This window comes from Coenobita brevimanus, chromosome 87 (assembly GCF_032717465.1).
Source record: "Coenobita brevimanus isolate Jiangsu-jjx chromosome 87, ASM3271746v2, whole genome shotgun sequence".
Taxonomy (NCBI): domain Eukaryota; kingdom Metazoa; phylum Arthropoda; class Malacostraca; order Decapoda; family Coenobitidae; genus Coenobita; species Coenobita brevimanus.
Genome location: NC_137040.1, coordinates 10,712,087 through 10,731,052, shown reverse-complemented (window position 1 = coordinate 10,731,052; position 18,966 = coordinate 10,712,087). Strand labels below are relative to the sequence as shown.

The following is an 18,966-nucleotide window of genomic DNA, read 5'->3' as shown; positions in this document are numbered from 1 at the left end:
AGAAGCCAAATGGTTTCCAGTACACCAGGAAACCATTTACTATGCTGGGTGGTAACCATATAGCCAAATTTTGGCACCTGGTGGTTTAGTGGATAATTATTGCTCTCCAGTCGGCTTGAGCTGGTGAAGGTTTATATCCAAGGGGTGGTTGAGGTTGATTGCTCATGTAATGCCACTCAGGGATGAGTGAGGTTGGTCACTCTCATCTTAAATGTCAAGACCAGCTGCCTAGCCCCGGGCTCCTACGCTCTGCATGGGGCAATGTAAGATCGGATGATGGATGGATGGATTATTGTTATTATTATTATTATTGTTTAGGTATATATGCGGGAGTTAATGAGAATGAGAGGGCAAGAGAGGGAGTATGTCTGATGATAAGCAAGAAGTGGAAGGAGAATATAAGAGAGTATGGAACAGTTGGTGCAAGGATTGTATGGGTGAGGATGAAAGTAGGTATACAAGCGTGGGTGATTGTATGTGTGTATGCTTCGACAGAGGACCGAGTGGCAAGAGTGAAAGATGAGTTTTGGGCGAGAGTAGAAGCATGTATGGACAAATTTGAGAGGAGCTTGAGAGTGCTTTTGAATGGAGACATGAATGGCAAAGTTGGGAATGTACGAGTGGATGGAGTGGTTGGTCAGTGGGGTGTGCCCGCTGAAGTAGATGGGAATGGTAGTGCTTTGGTGGACATCTGTGCTGGTAAGGGGTTAACAATAGCCAACACCTACTTTCGGCATAAGATGATCCACTGGTATACATGGAGAGTAATGAGGATGGATGGTGAACTTGTTGAACGAAAGGCAATGATAGACTACGTGTGTGTGGATGAGCGAATGAGAAGACAAGTGTTGGATGCAAGAGTGTGGAGAGGGTGGGGGAATGGAGTCCTGAACCATACTTTAGTGACGGCCAAGATAAAGCTGCAAAGAAAATGGTTGAGGAGATGAAGGGGAAGACAGGAGGAAACAGCTCCTGTGAGAAGAGTGGAGAATTTGCAAGATAGTGAGAAAATGGCAGAGTATAAGAGTATAGTGGAAGAAAGATTGGGAAGGTATGAGCTAGAGCATATGGAAGGGGTGGAAGACCTATGTAAGATATTCACGGAAGAGATAGGGGCAGCGTGTGAGATGGTTTGTGGAGTGAAGAGGAGATGCAAGGGTGTGCAAGGGACAGCATGGTGGAATGATGAGGTAAAACGAGCTGTGGAACAAAAGAAGAAGGCATATAGTGAATGGTTAGTGAGTAGAGGTAGGGGAGAAGAAGAGAGAGAGAAGAGAGAGGTATATGTGAGCAGGAGAAGGGAGGTGAAGAGACTGGTGAAGGAGAGTAAGAAGAACGTTGATGAAGTGTTTGGGAGGAAACTGAGTGTGAAATGGAGGGAGAGTAAGAAATTGTTTTGGAAGGAGGTAAAGAAAGTAAGGCAGTGTGAAAGGGGATATAGTAGGGAAGTGAAAGATAGGAGTAATAGATTGTTGGTGGAGAAGAGAGAGAAATTGAGGAGATGGAAGGAGCACTTTGAGGATTTGTTGAATGTAGAGAGTGAGAGCAATGCGAGTATAAGTGGTTGGGGAATGGCTGGGAGAAGAAGAGATGAGAGGAGGGAGGAAGAGATCAGTATGGTGGAAGTAGTGGAAGCAATGAAGAAGATCAAGATGGGAAAGGCCCCAGGAATTAATGGAGTGTGTGGTGAAATGCTGAGGTATGGGGGTGAGATTGTTGTGGAGTGGATATGGAAGTTGTGTAGATTGGCTTGGGAAGAGGGAAGGGTTCCAGAGGACTGGAAATCAGGTATAATTGTTCCTTTATACAAAGGAAAAAGGGAGAGAGAAGTATGTGGTAACCATAGGGGTATTTGCCTTCTTAATGTGACTGGTAAAATATATGGTAGAATACTCATTGATAGGGTTACGCATATGACAGAGGAGCTTGTTGGAGAAGAACAAGGGGGATTTAGGAAGGGAAAAGGGTGTGTAGATCAGATATTTGTTCTAAGATGTTTAGTGGAGAAGTATCTAGAGAAGGGAAAGAAAGTGTATGCTCCCTTCATGGACTTGGAGAAAGCTTATGACAGAATAGATAGGCAAGGTATGTGGAAGGTATTAAGAATATATGGGGTGGAGGGGAAATTGTTGAATGCTATGAAGAGTATGTACAAAGGAGCTAGGGCTACGGTGCGAGTGGATGGTGAGCTGAGTGAGTTCTTTGATCTCAGTGTGGGACTGAAACAGGGTTGTGTGATGTCTTCATGGCTGTTTAATATATACATGGATGGGGTTGTGAAGGAGATGTAAGGTAGGGCAGTGGATGTGGGGGTGGCTCTAATAAATGAGGGTGAGATTTGGAAGATTCCCGTGTTGCTGTTTGCTGATGATACAGTATTGTTGAGTGAAGATGAATGGCTGTTTAATATATACATGGATGGGGTTGTGAAGGAGATGTAAGGTAGGGCAGTGGATGTGGGGGTGGCTCGAATGAATGAGGGTGAGATTTGGAAGATTCCCGTGTTGCTGTTTGCTGATGATACAGTATTGTTGAGTGAAGATGAATGGGAGTTGCAAGGTTTGGTGAATGAATTTGGGACAGTGTGTGGGAGGAGGAAGCTGAAAGTTAATGTAAACAAAAGTAAAGTTATGGTGTTTGAGAGGAATCAAGTCACAGAATGTACAGTGAGGTTGGATGGTGAGGATATGGAGAATGTGAGTGCATTCAAATACTTGGGTAGTGTGATGAGTAGGGATGGAACTTTGGGGGATGAAGTGCGTGAAAGGGTACAGCAAGGAAGGAAGGTTGTTGGTTCACTGAAAGCAGTGATGAGAAATAGGGAGGTGAGTATGGAAGTTAAGAAGTCACTGCATGATAGTACACTCAACCCTCGGCTATCACTCCCAATTGGTCCCGCTATGGCTGCGCTATAGCCGAAACCGTGATAGCCGAATTGAAGAACTTATGGTAATAATTCTAATTGGTGCCATGACCTCAATATTTACCCCTAAGATACCTTTTTTGTCTATCTATCTATCTATCTATTGCCAGACGCCACAATCCCGTAAGGGGTGGCCATTTGACTTTGAGTTATTTGTTTTACGGGGACGGGTACCAACCGTCCTCCAACCCACTTGTTGACACGTAGGGAGCACATAGGGTTTGGTTATATGGTTACCACCCAGCGTTGTAAATGGTTTCCTGGCTTACAGGAAACCATTTGGCTTGTCACTCAATGTAAAGCCACCTGTAAAGGAAAGAAAAGCAATAAGAAGTGACAGAAAAGATGGGAGAAACAGGAAGAGAGGAGGACAGGCACAGAAAAAGAATGATAAAGGCTAAGGAAGAAGTAGGCAGCACTACATCAAGTGAGTGGATGATGGTCACCACCACCTCCCACATAACCTTTTTTGTACCACATATTAATATATAATAGTCAAAAAATGAGCTTGTTTTATGATGTGATAACGATTCTTATAAATACCCCTCACAATTGATTCATTGATATTATATTTCTTCCCCACACTTTGCTTGGTCTCACCATTTTCTATAAGTTTCACATTTCCAGTTTATCTGCATAACTTAGGTTCTTCATGTTCTTTATTTCCCTGCCAGGTGCCGCAGCATTATGTTGGGTGATGGTAGGGGGACGGGAAGGGGGTAGCCATGTTCATGTCATAAAAAAGATTATTGTTCTCGGTATCGCTGTTCACGGTCTGAGGGCGCTCACTTGAATGGTTTGGCGGGCAGGAGACTAGGTCGGGCGGCCAATCAGTGCTCAGCTGGCGCTGATGTCACACGACCAATCATGGAGTGAAGCTTTTGTTGGCTGGGCGGAGCACTGGAGCCTGGCCTATTTGAAATTTTCGAACATTTGCGGTGCGCGATAGCAGGCATTTAGTGTATGATAAAGGTATTTGGGTAGTTTTTTATATAGGCGTGATAGCGAAATACTCTAAAGCGGAACCCGTGATAGCCGAGGGTTGAGTGTATTGTGATCCCTACCCTGACATATGAAAGCGAGACGTGGACCTTGCAAGAGGGGAACAAGTCAAGAGTGAGAGCACTGGAAATGAGTTACTTGAGAGGAGCACATGGAATGACATGGAGGGATAGGTTGACGAATGAAGAAGTGAAGGAACGTGTGGGGTGGATGTGGATGTGGTTGAGAAGATAAGCAGAAATACACTGAGGTGGTTTGGACATGTGGAGAGAATGGAGAATGAAAGACTGACTAAGAGGGTGTATGTAGGTGAGGTGGAGGGAGGGGTAGACTGAGGATGAGGTGGAGGGATGGAGTTAAGAGGTATATGAGGGAGGGGGGGATGAGTTGGGGGGAGGGTAGTCAAATGGTGGGTGACAGAGCATCTTAGAGGCATTTTGTCTGCAGCCACTCTTTGCGGGATTAGGACGTCAGGGTATAGATAGATAGATTATTATTATTATTATTATTATTATTATTATTATTATATGGTTACCACCCAGCATAGTAAATAGTTTCTTGGTGTACAGGAAACCATTTGGCTTGTCACTCAGTGTAGAGTCACTCATAGGCACAGGGAAGGGGAAAGAATGAAGGAAAGACAGACAGACAAGAGAGTGTAAAGTCACCCAGAGGCAAAAGGAAGAATGAAGGAAAGAACAAATGATGAGGGAGGAAGGACAAGAGGAAGGGGCAGATACCCAAAGCAGCACTACATCGAATGAGTGGATAAAGGTGAGAAAAATGAATGGGGAATTTGAGAGTTCTTTGAGTTGTATATAAAGATGATAAAACAATGTTACAAGAAGCAAAGAAGGTTAAAGAGAGAAATGGGCATATTAGGAGCAAAGGGATGAAGGGTACAGATGTTACAAAGTTTGTAGTGCAAGAGAGGAAGAAAAAATATATACAGGTATTTTAGATGGGTAAATGATGTTCTCGGTATCGCTGTTCACGGTCTGAGGGCGCGCACTTGAATGGTTTGGCGGGCAGGAGACTAGGTCGGGCGGCCAATCAGCGCTCAGCTGGCGCTGACGTCACACGACCAATCACGGAGTGAAGCTTTTGTTGGCTGGGCGGAGCACTGGAGCCTGGCCTATTTGAAATTTTCGAACATTTGCGGTGCGCGATAGCAGGCATTTAGTGTATGATAAAGGTATTTGGGTAGTTTTTTATATAGGCGTGATAGCGAAATACTCTAGAGCGGAACCCGTGATAGCCGAGGGTTGAGTGTATTGTGATCCCTACCCTGACGTATGGAAGTGAGACGTGGACCTTGCAAGAGGGGAACAAGTCAAGAGTGAGAGCACTGGAAATGAGTTACTTGAGAGGAGCACATGGAATGACGTGGAGGGACAGGTTGATGAATGAAGAAGTGAAGGAACGTGTGGGGTGGATGTGGATGTGGATGTGGATGTGGATGGACAAGAAATGGAAGTGTGAGAAGGAGATGAAAAGTAGACTGACTCAGAAAGTGGCTGATGGTCTGAAAGCACTGATATGGAATTGAATGGTCATAAGAGAGAACACCACCTTGAATTTCGAGAGAGACTATGGGGAAGATCATGAGACATTATGAAATACCAGAGGAGTTTGTGAGGGTCATTATGAACATGCATGAGGACACATTTTGTAAAGTGATGGTTGATGGTTGTCTGAGTGATTCGTTTGAAGTCAAGTCCGGAGTAATTCAAGGTGGTGTTCTATCGCCTTTACTATTTATATTGGTCATTGATTACGTTATGAAACGCGTTGGAACAGAAACCGATGCAGGTATACGTTGGGGAGAGAACAGGAAACTTTTGGATTTAGATTATGCAGATGATATAGTTTTGATTTGTGATGGGCCAGAAGAGATGCAGAGAGTGTTGGACTGTTTGGTGAGTGAAGGTCGCAAGGTGGGTTTGGTTATTAATTGTGGAAAAACTGAAATAATCAATATGAATATGGAAAATGCGCAGGAATGTGTAATTGGAGGTATGGTTGTAAAGCAAGTTGATAGGTTTAAATATTTAGGTACTTATTTAGCCAAGGATGGTTCTTTGAACTTTGAATTCGAGGAAAGGTTAAAGAAGGCTAATCAGGCAATGGGAATGCTTAAAAATATTTGGAATAATAACAATTTCTCTGTGCATACAAAAATCAAACTTTATAAGGTAATGGTTAGGAGTATCTTAATTTATGGACACAAGTCTTGGTACAGCACAGTGACTATGGAAAATAAATTCTTGGTGTTTGAAAATAAAGCACTTAGAAGAATATTAGGAGTTAAGTGGTGGGAAAGGATACCAAATAGTAGAATTAGAGAAATAACGGGAGTACAGCCGATCGATGAATATGTTAGATTCTCACGATGGAAGTGGCTAGGACATGTGTGTAGGAGACAGGGAATAGTACGAGGTACACCAGGGTGGGTGGCACTTGGTAGGAGAGGTAGAGGAAGGCCAAAAGAGACGTGGGTGAGGACAATGAGACGGGAAGCTGGAGATGAGTGTTGGGGAGATCTTGAGGAGTTAGCACAAGATAGGATGTGGTGGTGTGAGTTCATCGAGGCCCTATGCATCCCCGAGGGTGCCACAGGAAATGATTGATTGATTGATTGAAATGATGCTGCACTGCATGCCCACAGCTAAATGAAATTTCATAGACTGATAAAGGTTTTTGTGGATATTTGTGAATGGCAGTGTCTGAGAGTGAATGTAGGAAAGAGTAATGTGCAGGTGATTGAAGAGGCATTGGGTTACTTACCATTTACCGCCTTTAGCATTAAGTGATGTGACAAAGCGTCTTGTAACCCAGGAACCCATTTATTACATTAGGTGGTTACCATATAACCAGGTGGATGCCTGCGGCCATACTGGATGAAGGCACTTCAATCAAATGCAGCCAGTTAGGATTACATCAGAATTGTGATAGTGCTTTTTTGCTCATTTAATATCTTTCCGAGTGAGCAACTGATCTCTTGCCATGAATGTTTGGAGATAGTAGCATAGCACTTGGTCACCATGTTCCTGGTAGGACAGTAAAGGATTAGATGATAGATAAATTGAAAAGGGGCCTGAGAAATGGTTAGTTCTGTGGTGATGGACGAGAAATGGAAGTGTGAGAAGGAGATGAAAAGTAGACTGACTCAGAAAGTGGCTGATGGTCTGAAAGCACTGATATGGAATTGAATGGTCATAAGAGAGCTGAGTGTAGGAGTCTTAATACCCTTCAGTTACATTGTTACCTCAAGCCCATCTGGATATGAACCCAGTAGACAGTAGGTCTAAGTTGTCCTTTTCCTGCAGTCCACCATCCTCCTTTCAGGGGATAGGGAGGAAGTTTATGAACTTTTGTATAACAAGGCAGTGGATACGTCCAGTCATATGGGTGCCATCACATGAATGAAGGCCCTCCTCGTACTTCAGTTATATAACCATAATATGTGTGACATTGCAAGAGCTTATTAAATCAGACTTAAGAGCCCCAGCAGCTGAAATGAAGTTGTTGTATATTTGGGGGGCTGCTTTGAATGAATTTAATGAGATACAGTTACAGCTTTAAAAGTTACTGTATAGCATAAGGAAGTCTCTTGATCAAAGAATAGAAGATACTGGGTTGGATGGGATGGCTACATAGATGGAATAACATTAAGATAGTGAAAAACAACTAGGTACCAGTAAGTGAGGTTGAAAGTAAGAGGAAGCATGAAGGGCTGTGAAGAAAGGTAGTATGTGAACACTTGAGGAAGCACAGTTACAAATGACAGAAATTAGTGAGCGAAATATTTTGTGTAGAGATGGTCATGAAGTGGGATGCACCATCATTTTAAACCTGACAGTCAGTGTAATGGCAGTAGTAACTTCACACACACACACACACACACACACACACACACACACACACACACACACACACACACACACACACACACACACACACACACACACACACACACACACACACACACACACACACACACACACACACACACACACACACACACACACACACACACACACACACACACACACACACACACACACACACACACACACACACACACACACACACACACACACACACACACACACACACACACACACACACACACACACACACACACACACACACACACACACACACACACACACACACACACACACACACACACACACACACACACACACACACACACACACACACACACACACACACACACACACACACACACACACACACACACACACACACACACACACACACACACACACACACACACACACACACAGGTTGCTGACAGAGACGGAGCTCTTCCTGGATCGTGGGGAAATAATTGTTGAATCAGCGGCGAAAACGAGACCAGCCTATTGTGATTATGTTATTGAGTGCGTGAGTGGTGGTCCCTTCGGACATTAGTTTAAAAAAATGCAGGTTTCGGTCATAGAGAGCACAAGATACGGTGGAAATAAAAAGTTTCCATATGGTTGCATCATGGCAGAGGGTGGACGGTACGTTGTTTACATCTGCTGAAGGGGAGTATGCGGGCTTCTCCGATGATGATGTGGGAAAGGGAAGTACATGTACTAAGCTGAACCAAGCACGAGCAGCAGGAGTAGAGAAAATGACGGAGAGGAATCTCCAGGAGTTAAAAAGGAATGGACAGTACTGTATTTAGAGAGTTGCAGGAACGGACCTTAGAGCACAAGAAAGAGATCAAAGTCCTACAAAATAAACTGGAAAAAGTTTGCACACACACTGCTGAAAAAGAAAGAGATGTCACAGAATTAATAGTGAGTAATGAATCTGCCTCAAATGAAATAAAACTGGTCAAGAGGGAAAATAAGAGATTGGAAGAAGAAAGGGACAGGATGAAAAGTAAACGATGAGAATGAATCAAAATCAAGGATGCAAGATGAGCACATTAAGGAAACCAAGGAACAACATAAGGGGTGGAAGAAAGTTTAGGAAGAAGGAAATGTAAATTTGAAAAAGATTATAGAACAACAAAGGAAGGAAAAGGTGGAGAAGGAAGTGGTTAGGTTACTGAGAAGTAGAGAATCTTTAGTCAGGTATGTAGCAGATAGAAAATGTGTAATAATTTCAGGGGTCAGAGGAAACGTATGACAGTAAGATCAGAAAGAGGAAGAGAAGAACTGAGTAAGGTTAAAGAGATAATATCAGCAGTTATGGAGGGTAACAATGAAGCTCAAGAAGAGATTGAAGAAGTGTTTAGGTTAGGAAAGTACAAGGAAGGAGGGGCGAGGCCATTGAAGGTTAAGTTTAAGTCCCAGGTAATGGTAAATGAAATCATCGGTAGAACATGGAAATTATCTGACAGAGAGGGTTAAAAATTGTTTGGATAAGGAGAGATGCAGATGAGGAAGAAAGAGCTAAAATAAAGGAGTTAGTAAAGGAAGCAAGGGCAAAAAACGAATAGAGAATGGAGGAAGAGAAGACAGTGTTTTATTGGAGAGTTATGGATCAGAAATTGAGGCAGTGGTACCAACGGAGAGAAGGAAAGAAGAGGGTATAAAAACAGCAAATAAAGTTTGAAAGTGGCATATACTAATGTTGGTGGTTTAATATCGATTTTTTGAGGATCCATGAACCAGATGTTATGTGCTTTGTAGAGACCAAGTAAGAGAGGATATTGATATCCATATGGGAGATGTTAAATACAAACTGTGGAGAAGAGACAGAAAAAACATGAGGAGGAGTGATGATAGCAGTGAAGAACAACATAAATGTAGATACTGTGCAAATAGGAGAGGGTAGGGCTGATGTGATAAATATGAAATTAGAGACTGGAGAGAATGGCAAGCGAGATATGGCAGTAGTATATGTTCCCCCTAAGACAAGAGCATGGAATGATGATGAATACCATGAGATATTGTCAGACATGGTTAGTTATTTACAGAAAGTGATTGAGAAAAGCAACAATGTAATTCTAATGGGTGATTTCATTTGTGAAGAGATGAACTGGGAGGAGTGGGACTCAGGAGGCAGTGAAGATTCGTGGGGCTTTATATTGTTAAATATATCAATGAATACTGTAATGACGCTGAGGGTTAAAGAAGAGACATGATTCTGAGATTATGACACACCAGCAGGATTAGTTTTACTGCTAACCAAAGAACTTGATGTAATTGAATCTTTGAAATATCTCTCCTCTATAGGAAAAAGTGATCAGGTGGTCATTGAGTTCCAGATGATAATAGGGAACGTGGAGCCAAGAGATGAGCTTTATAGGCAGGGAAGGTACAACTTTGGGAAAGCAAACTTTAAAGGATTGAGGAAATTTTTCAAAAATGCAGATTGGAGAAAATTCAGAGAAACAAGAGAGATACAGAGAAAGTGGGATATCTTTCTAGACCACAATAATTTGGGAGTGGAAAAATATGCACCAAGAGTAAGGGGGAAAGAAAACAGGAAAAAGGAGTGGTTTACTAGAAGATGTATGATAGCAAAAAAAAGAGAAGGACATGGCGTGGAACAACTGGAGAAAGAGAGGTAATAACAGAACAAAGGAAGAATGTAAAAGAACTAGAAATGAATATACAAGAATACGTAGAGAGGAAGAAAGGAACTTTGAAAAAGGTATAATTGACAAATATAAGGAAGATCCCAAATTGTTTTATAGATTTGTCAATGGCAAATTGAAACAAAAGGAGGGAATCACCAGACTAAGTAGAAGGAGAGGTCTATAAAGATGCGGCAATGCAAGCTGAAATAATTAATAAATGTTTCCAATCAGTTTTCACTAATGAAAGGGATTTTGTGGAGGAGGTGGGAGTGACTAGAAAAGTAATGATAAAAGATATAAAAGTGGAAGTCCAGGAAGAGTACAAATTACTGGAAACTCAAGGTGTAAAAGAAAGCCCCATGACTGGACTGAATCTCTAATTGGGTACTGAAGGAATGCAGGGAACAACTGGCAGATAAGATTCACAGTTTAATTGTGTGTTCTCTGGAAGAGGGGAAAGTGCCTTGAGAATGGAAGAGGGCAAATGTGGTACCAGTTTATAAGGGAGGAAACAAGGAAGAACTCCTGAATTATAGACCAGTGTCCCTAACCATCATGGTCGCAAAATTGTGCGAGAGAATCCTGAAAGATAGATAGATAAAATATCTGGAAGAGATGAATATTTTGGCTTAATGTCAGTTTGGATTCAGAAGTGGAAGGTCATGTGTTTCCAACCTGTTGAGCTTTAACTCAAGATCGATTGACATGCTACAGGAGAGAGATGGTTGGGTGGATTGTGTGTGTGTTTAGATTTGGAGAAGGCCTTCAACAAGGTACCTCAAAAGAAATTTACAGTACAGTAGGCTCTTGATCTTTGAGTAATCTTACTTCGATATTTCGTGCTTCGATTTCAAAAGCCATGCTTCGATCACTCAAGCCAGGTTGCCAGCACAAGTCGAAGCTCATCTGTTCATCTGTTATGTCACCTACTGGCCACTTGGTGAAGCTTGTCCTCATTCAAACGTTTGAAATTTTTTTTGTGATGATGGTGGCAGTGAAATCATCAACAGCAGTGGCCATGGTGATTGGGACAAGGATAAGGAAGCAGGTGTTCACTCAAGCGGGGTTGGGGTGAGCACGAGTGATGGCAGCAAGGGTGGCAGTGGTGGCTGGCAACAGTGACTCAACCACCGTCTCGGAACTGGTCGGGACAATTTGCCGTCAAGTCAATTCGCCATCATAACAGTAACAAGACAATCCAACGTCATTAATGAAGAGAGCTTTGAGTGATGCTAGAATATAATTCAAAGGCAACTGCAGCGAGGAAGAAGCAAGTTAATAACAGTATTGACTAAAGGTGCAACTAATAAATACTGTAATATCCAAAGCCTGCGCTATTGAACATAGATTCTGATGGATCCCCTTGAAATATAGTTATTAAAGTATTGATTAATTAATGATACCTGTATTTATATTTATAGAATGACGGAATCGTCCAGGGTGCGAATTGTCCTGATGGGGAATCGTCCAATGTTTTGATGGCGAATTGACAGTGAATTGTCTTGGAACCTAACATTCACCACATGAGCTTCATTCTATCTATATTAAAGTGTGTGCAGCCTGTATTTCTTGCTTTTATTGCTGATAGTAAGTAAATATGTACTAAATATAAGCAAATATATGGCTGTGTTATGATTTTGGGTGGGTATAAGCATATACGTAATAGTTGATGTAGGTTTGTCTGCAACAAGCCGGTCCCATTTATTTTTTTCCCATAAGTTTATCAATTTGCACTTCGATAAATCGTATTTCGATTGTTTTTTTCGGTCCCAAAACCGATCGAAGATCGAGAGCCTTCTGTATTGTGGAAATTGGAGCATATAGGAGGACTGAAGGGAAACCTCCTGGAATGGATGGGAGACTTTTTGAGAGACAGACAAATGTGGACGGTAATAAAGGACAGGATGTCTGGATGGAAGGACGTAACAAGTAGAGTCCCACAGGGCTCGGTGTTAGCGCCAGTAATGTTCCTGATTTATGTAAATGATATGGTAGATGGGATGAACAGTTATGCATGTCTGTTTGCTGATAATGTGAAGATCTTGAGGAAAGTAGAAGTTGAGGAAGACTGTAAAATGCTGCAGGAAGATCTGGATAGGATACGTGATTGGAGCCGGGTATGGGAAATGATATTCAACGCAAAAAAACGGTAAATATTGGAAGTGGGTAAAAGTACCAAGAGACCATCACTGACTTATTTGATAGGTAATGAACCAATCACAAAAGCAAGAGAAGAGAAAGATTTGGAAATGCTGGTCCAAGATAGTTTGTCACCTGAAAAACACATTAGCAAGACAGATAGAGAGATGTATAAACTCTTGACCAGTATAAGAGTAGCATTTCATTACATGGATGAGGAGATGATGAAAAAATTGATAGTGGCTATGATCCGCCCTTGGTTTGAATATGCAGCAGCAGTGTGGTCCCCACACAAAAAGAAAGGTATAAACAAGATTGAGAGAATACAAAGAACAGCAACCAGGATGGTTCCCAGCCTGGCGGATCTGTCGTACAGAGAGAGACTGGAAAAGCTTGATTTGTCTTCCTTAGAGGATAGGAGAGAGAGGGGTGACATGATTGCGGTGTTCAGGACCATGGTGGAAGTAGATAAAATTGACAGAGAAGATCTGTTTGTATGGGATATGAGAGAAACAAGAAAACATGAAATGAAACTGAAGAAGCCAAGCTGCTTGAAGGATATCAAGAAATATAGTTTTCCTTGCAGATGCATAGACCTGTGGCATAGCCTGGACAAAGAGATTGTCCAGTCTAGAAACTTAAACGAGTTTAAAGCAAATTTTGACTTACTGAGAAACAGAGACGGGACCACACGAGCATAGCTCATTTCCTGTATAGCACAACCAGGTAAATACAACAGCTAGGTAAATGCGCGCACACACACACACACACACACACACACACACACACACACACACACACACAGAATAGCATTAAGATGTCTAAAAACAACATCTACCAGTATGTAAGGTTGAAAGTAAGAGGAAGCATGAAGGGCTGTGAAGAAAGGTAGTATGTGAGAAAGTGATGTGTGGCACTTGAGAAATCAAATTTACAAATGACAGAAATGAGTGAAGGAAATGCTTTGTGTAGAGATGCTCATGATGTGGATTGCATCCTCATTTTAAACTTGACAGTCAGTGTACTGGCAATTTTAGCTTCACACACACGCACACACACACACACACACACACACACACACACACACACACACACACACACAGTGGCAGCGAGAGAGGACGGACACACATTGCCATGCCCCGATGCTGGTGATTATCTATACTGTAATGAATCAAGCTTGGTACTAAGTTAAATTAAGTGATGATTTATTATAGTAGAGGAAGTATAAGCAAAAAATTGTAGTCCAAAAAGCATACATAAAAAATGAGTGCTCCAAGGAATTCACTGAGGCAAGGCAAGCATCAGGACGTTGTCATACCACACCAGCAGGTAGCAGGGAGATGCCAGATTGTAAGTAGAATTTATCTTTCTGTAAGATGTCGTTCTTTCCAGAAGTGCCTATTGTAGGTAAGGGAAGGTATAAAAGAAGAAAACATAATGATGGATACAGAGATCTGGTTGAAATGGAAACATATACAATGCACTCACTAGTTTTGCAAAATACTCTTTTGCATTTAGCTGTTTTGCTACACAAAGGAATGTTCCTCTGCAAGAAGTCTTGCGATTTTACTGGGAGTTTTGTGAACCCTGGCAGCAAGTGATCACACTCATACGCATTTTCTCAGTCACTTGTTCATGGCCACCGCCACCATGATTGTGACGTCATATCCTGCAACATTTAGTATTGTTGTGATCTCACGCTCACAGCACTCTCTCTCTTGAGTCTCTGTTTTGCGTGTTGCGTAACGTGTTTCACGATTACAATATGAGTGACTGCAGTGCTGAGGGTTCAAGGAAGGGTGAGGGTACCTGGGAGTACTGTAAAGGTGTGAGTATGAAGAAGTGGTGGTGTGGGGGACTCAACAGTGGTGGTAGGGAGCAGTGAGGGGACAGGTGGTAATTAACCACCACTCCCAGCCTCGGAACTCATCTTCAGGCTTCATCAACCAGCTCAACCTATGTATCACCGTTAGTAAAGTCTTTAGTATTACGGTTCAACAATATATGTCTGATAAACTGTATGTAATTTGTAGGAGGGGTATTGTGTCATTAATGGGTAGCTAAGGGGGAAGGAGGTGGCTGACCCTGGAACAAATTACTGTACAACTTATTACATGTAAAGCATTGTATACACACAAGTTTCGCGAATTTTAGTTTCATGACGCGATTGTGGTACCAATTAGGCACAAAACTAGCGAGTGCACATAAATTAATAGAGAATATGAATAAACTGAAGTCAGCTTTTCATCTGGAAATAGAGGCAGTCAGAAAGGAACTACACCTGCAGAAGGAAAAAAATGAAGAATTAGTAAAGGAAAAGAACAGAAAAGACACAACAGTAGATGAGTTGTCAGCTGAGGTAGATTCACTGAAAAAGAAAACAAGTGAAATGGGGAGTACAGTAGTCAACCATGAGAGATTTATTATTATTATTATTTATTTTTTTTTTTTTTTGAGTTAAAAAATGCTACAGATAAAATTAAGAAAGCAGGCAGTCTGATGGAACAAAGCAGTAATATTGAAGAGAAGATAATTCAGGCAAATGAATTGATGAGAAATTGCATCGATGAAGTTCAAAGTACACATGCTGAGATTGTAAGAGTGAATCAAGAGTTAAAAAACAAGGTCAAAGAAAAAGCATAAGATAGGAAGTGAAAGAAATATATAAAAAAACAGCCCAAATCTGAGATCAACAAATCTATAGTAATCACTGGTAAAGATGAAGCAGAAATAAGAAACAGAAACTGTAGAGACCAAAAGGAGATGGTAAATATAATGAACATGTTTACAGAAGTATCAGAGGACATATGTGAGAAAGATATAGTCTAGAGGAATACAAAAGGCTAAGGAAGTATGAGAAAAACAAGTCATGGCATCTGAAAGTAATCTTCCAAAGTGTAAACAATGTAGACTGAGTATTAAAAAATGGTAACTCAAGGAATCAGAGGAATTAAAAAAAAATGTGGAAAAAAGATGCCTAACTCAGGAGAATGGGGATTACTAAAAGAAAAGAGGGAAGAGGCAAAAACAAAAAATGAGGAAAGATCAGAGAAAGAGAGAAGTAAAGTTTTTTACAAAGTAGTAGGGTTACAAGTAAGAAAATTGCATATAAACAGCAGGGATTAAAAGAAAAAAAAAAGGGGAATGTAGTAGACTCAAACTATGTCAAATATGTAAATAACTTGATTAAGTCGATGTACTCAAATGTAGATGGAATGGTATCCAAAATCTGTCTATCTATCTGTCTATTGCTAGACACCATAATCCCCTAAGGGGTGGCCATTCGACTTTGAGTTATTTGTTTTACAGGGAGGGACACTAACCCTCCACCAACCCACTTGTTGACACGTAGGGAGCACATATAAGTTTGGTCATATGGCTACCACCCAGCATTGTAAATGGTTTCATGGTTATTAGAGATAAGACTCTTTACCAAAGAAAAGGAACCTCATATTATTTGCCTGCCTGAAACAAAATTAACCCCAAGGATATCCAATGACACCCTAAGTTTTCATGAATATAATATGGAGAAAAGATAGAAATTTGCGGTAGGTGGGGGCACTCACCATCCACTCACTCAATGTAGTGCTGCTCTCAGGTGTCTGCCCTTTCCTCTCCATCCTCTTCTGGCTTCCTTTCCTTCATTCTTTCCTTGCCCTTCTGCCTGTGGGTGACTTTACACTCCCTCTTCTGTCTTACTTTCCTTCATTGTTTCCTCTTCCTTCAGCCTGTGAGTGACTCTGCACTGAATGACTATGATGGGTGGTAACCATATAACCAAATTTTGGCATCTGGTGGCTAGTGGGCAATTACGGAGCTCCAATTGGACTGATCCGGTGAAGGTTTATATCCAAGGGGTGGTTGGGGTTTATTGCTCACGTAATGCCACTCGGAGATAAGTGAGGCTGGTCACTCTCATCTTAAATGTCAGGACCAACTTGCCTAGCCCCGGGCTCCTATGCTTCTCGTGGGGCAAGTTGGATTGGATGATGATGATGATGAATGTCTACATATAAATATTGTATTATGTGTTTAAGTTGGTCCACTATTTTTAATTTTAGTTAATCAAGTTGAGAAATTTGTATGTATAGTATGCAAAGATGAGGTTGTGGTGAATGACTGGCTTGAGAGTGTGAACTTTGGCAATGCTACACTGGAAATGGAGGACAAGTTTTGCCACTTGGGAGATACCATCTGTGGCAGTAGTGGGGCCGAGGCCGCTACTAGCACCAGAATCAGGTGTAGTTGAGGAAAGTTCAGAGAGCTACTGCCAATTCTAAACATGAGAAGGCTCCCACTCCCCTTGAAGGGAAAGGTATACGCTTCATGTGTTAGGAGTGCAATGACATATGCATCAGAAACGTGGTCTGTCAAAGCAGATGATATCAACAGAATGGAACATAATGAGATGAGAATGGTGAGGTGGATGTGTGTGGCCCATTTGCAAGATAGTATATCTGATAAAGAACTGAGGAGACGGTTAGGTATCAAGAGTATCAATGATGAGATTTTCACAAGCAGGCGTGATTGGTTTGGGCGTGTGGAGAGGATGGATGAACTAAGTTGGTTGAAAAGATGCAAGTCAGTGAATGTGGAGGGAGCTGCACCAAGGGTTATACCTAGAAAGACCTGGGATCAGACTATACAATCTGATCTTGAATTTAAAAACTTGACAAGTGAAACTGCTCAGAATAGGGCATCATTGAGTGCTGCCATTAGGACATGAGACTCGAACCACACTTTATGTGGAGCACTCAGTCTTTAAATTTGTGTATGTATGTATGTATATATATAAGATTAATTAAATAATTAATGTGTTTTTTTACTCTTAGTTTTTAAAATTACCCTCTGGGGTTTTTTGAACTACAAAACCTGGCCTGGGCGGGTAAGTGGGTAGGAACCCTGGGAGCTACCTATGCCAACCCTGATATATATTCATTCATTCATTCCTCGTCTAATCCAGTGTTGCCCAATGAGGAGCATAGGAGCCCGGGGCTAGACAAGTTGGTCCAGACATTGAAGATGAGAGTGACCAGCCTCACTCATCCCTGAGTGACACTACATGATCAGCCTCACTCATCCCTGAGTGGCACTACATGAACAATAAACCCAACCATCCCTTGGATATAAACTTGCACCAGCTCAATCCGATTTGAGCGCCTTAATTGCCCACTAAACCACCAGGCGCCATAATTTGGTTATGTGGTTACCACCCAGCATAGTAAATTGTTTCCTGGTGTACAGGAAACCACTTGGCTTGTCATTCGGTGTAGAGTCATCAGTAGAGAGAAGGAAGAGGAAAGAATGAAGGAAGGAAAGACGGAAGAAGAAAAATAGAAAGAAGGAAGAGAGGAAAGGGCAGACACCCGAGAGCAGCACTACATCAAGTAATTGGTTGGTGAGTGCTCCCTCCAACAACTTTTATATATATATATATACACACACACACACACACACACACACACACAACATGCCAGAATGGTTGAGTAGCTATATGAACAAGTTTGCAGATAATGCAAGAATCATGAAAAATAACATAAATGAAGCTAGCTGTAAAGAGTTGCAAGATGACTTAGGCAAATACACAGCTGGAACCAGACCTGGAAAACAGATTGTAGTGCAATGAAATGTAATATTAGAAATGAGGGTCAGTGAGAAGAGACCCAGGTATTAATACAAAAAGGGAAAAGAGAAAATTAGCAAAGCAGAAGAAGAGAAGGATTTTGGAGCAATCATATAGGCAGCCTGTCATCTGGAAACATATTAACAGGATTATTGAAGGGACATATAAACTCTTAACAAACATGAGAGTAACTTTTAATTTATGGATGAGGAGATGTTATGAGAGATTATAGTGTTCATGATAAGGCCAAGACTTAAGTACTGTTCTCAAAAATTATATGGTCACTACATTTAAAAACCTCGTCGGTAAACTGAAGAAGGTACAAAGGATAGCCACAAAGATAATTCCTGACTTGAGAGAGCTTTTCTATGAAGAAAGACTAGGGAAGCTGTAATTGCCCGCATTATGGCAAAGGGTGTACAGTATAGGGGAAACTTGAATATGATGTATAAAGGAGTAAGAGGCGTAGAATGATTGGACAGAGTGGAACTTTTTGCAGTGGATGATGGAGGGACTGGAGGGCATGAATACAAATTGAGGTGGGGTAGGCTTCTCAGTGTTGTGGGAAAATTTAATTTCCCAAACATAGCTATAGATATCTGGAATGGATTAGCCTTGAAAATATAAGTTGTCTAAATGGTGAGTGGATATATGTTTGACACATTTCATAGAGCACATTGTTAATAGTTTCTCTGCTGTCTAATGTTTTTCATTTAGGATGATTCCCAACCT

The 18,966-nt window shown here is 41.5% G+C and overlaps 1 protein-coding gene across 1 annotated transcript in view; it reads left to right on the top strand.

Moving 5' to 3' along the window:
* The window catches only part of Tmem214 (Transmembrane protein 214), a 358,745-nt gene that overhangs the window by 36,255 nt on the left and 303,524 nt on the right, over nucleotides 1–18,966 (top strand). The window lies entirely within an intron of this gene.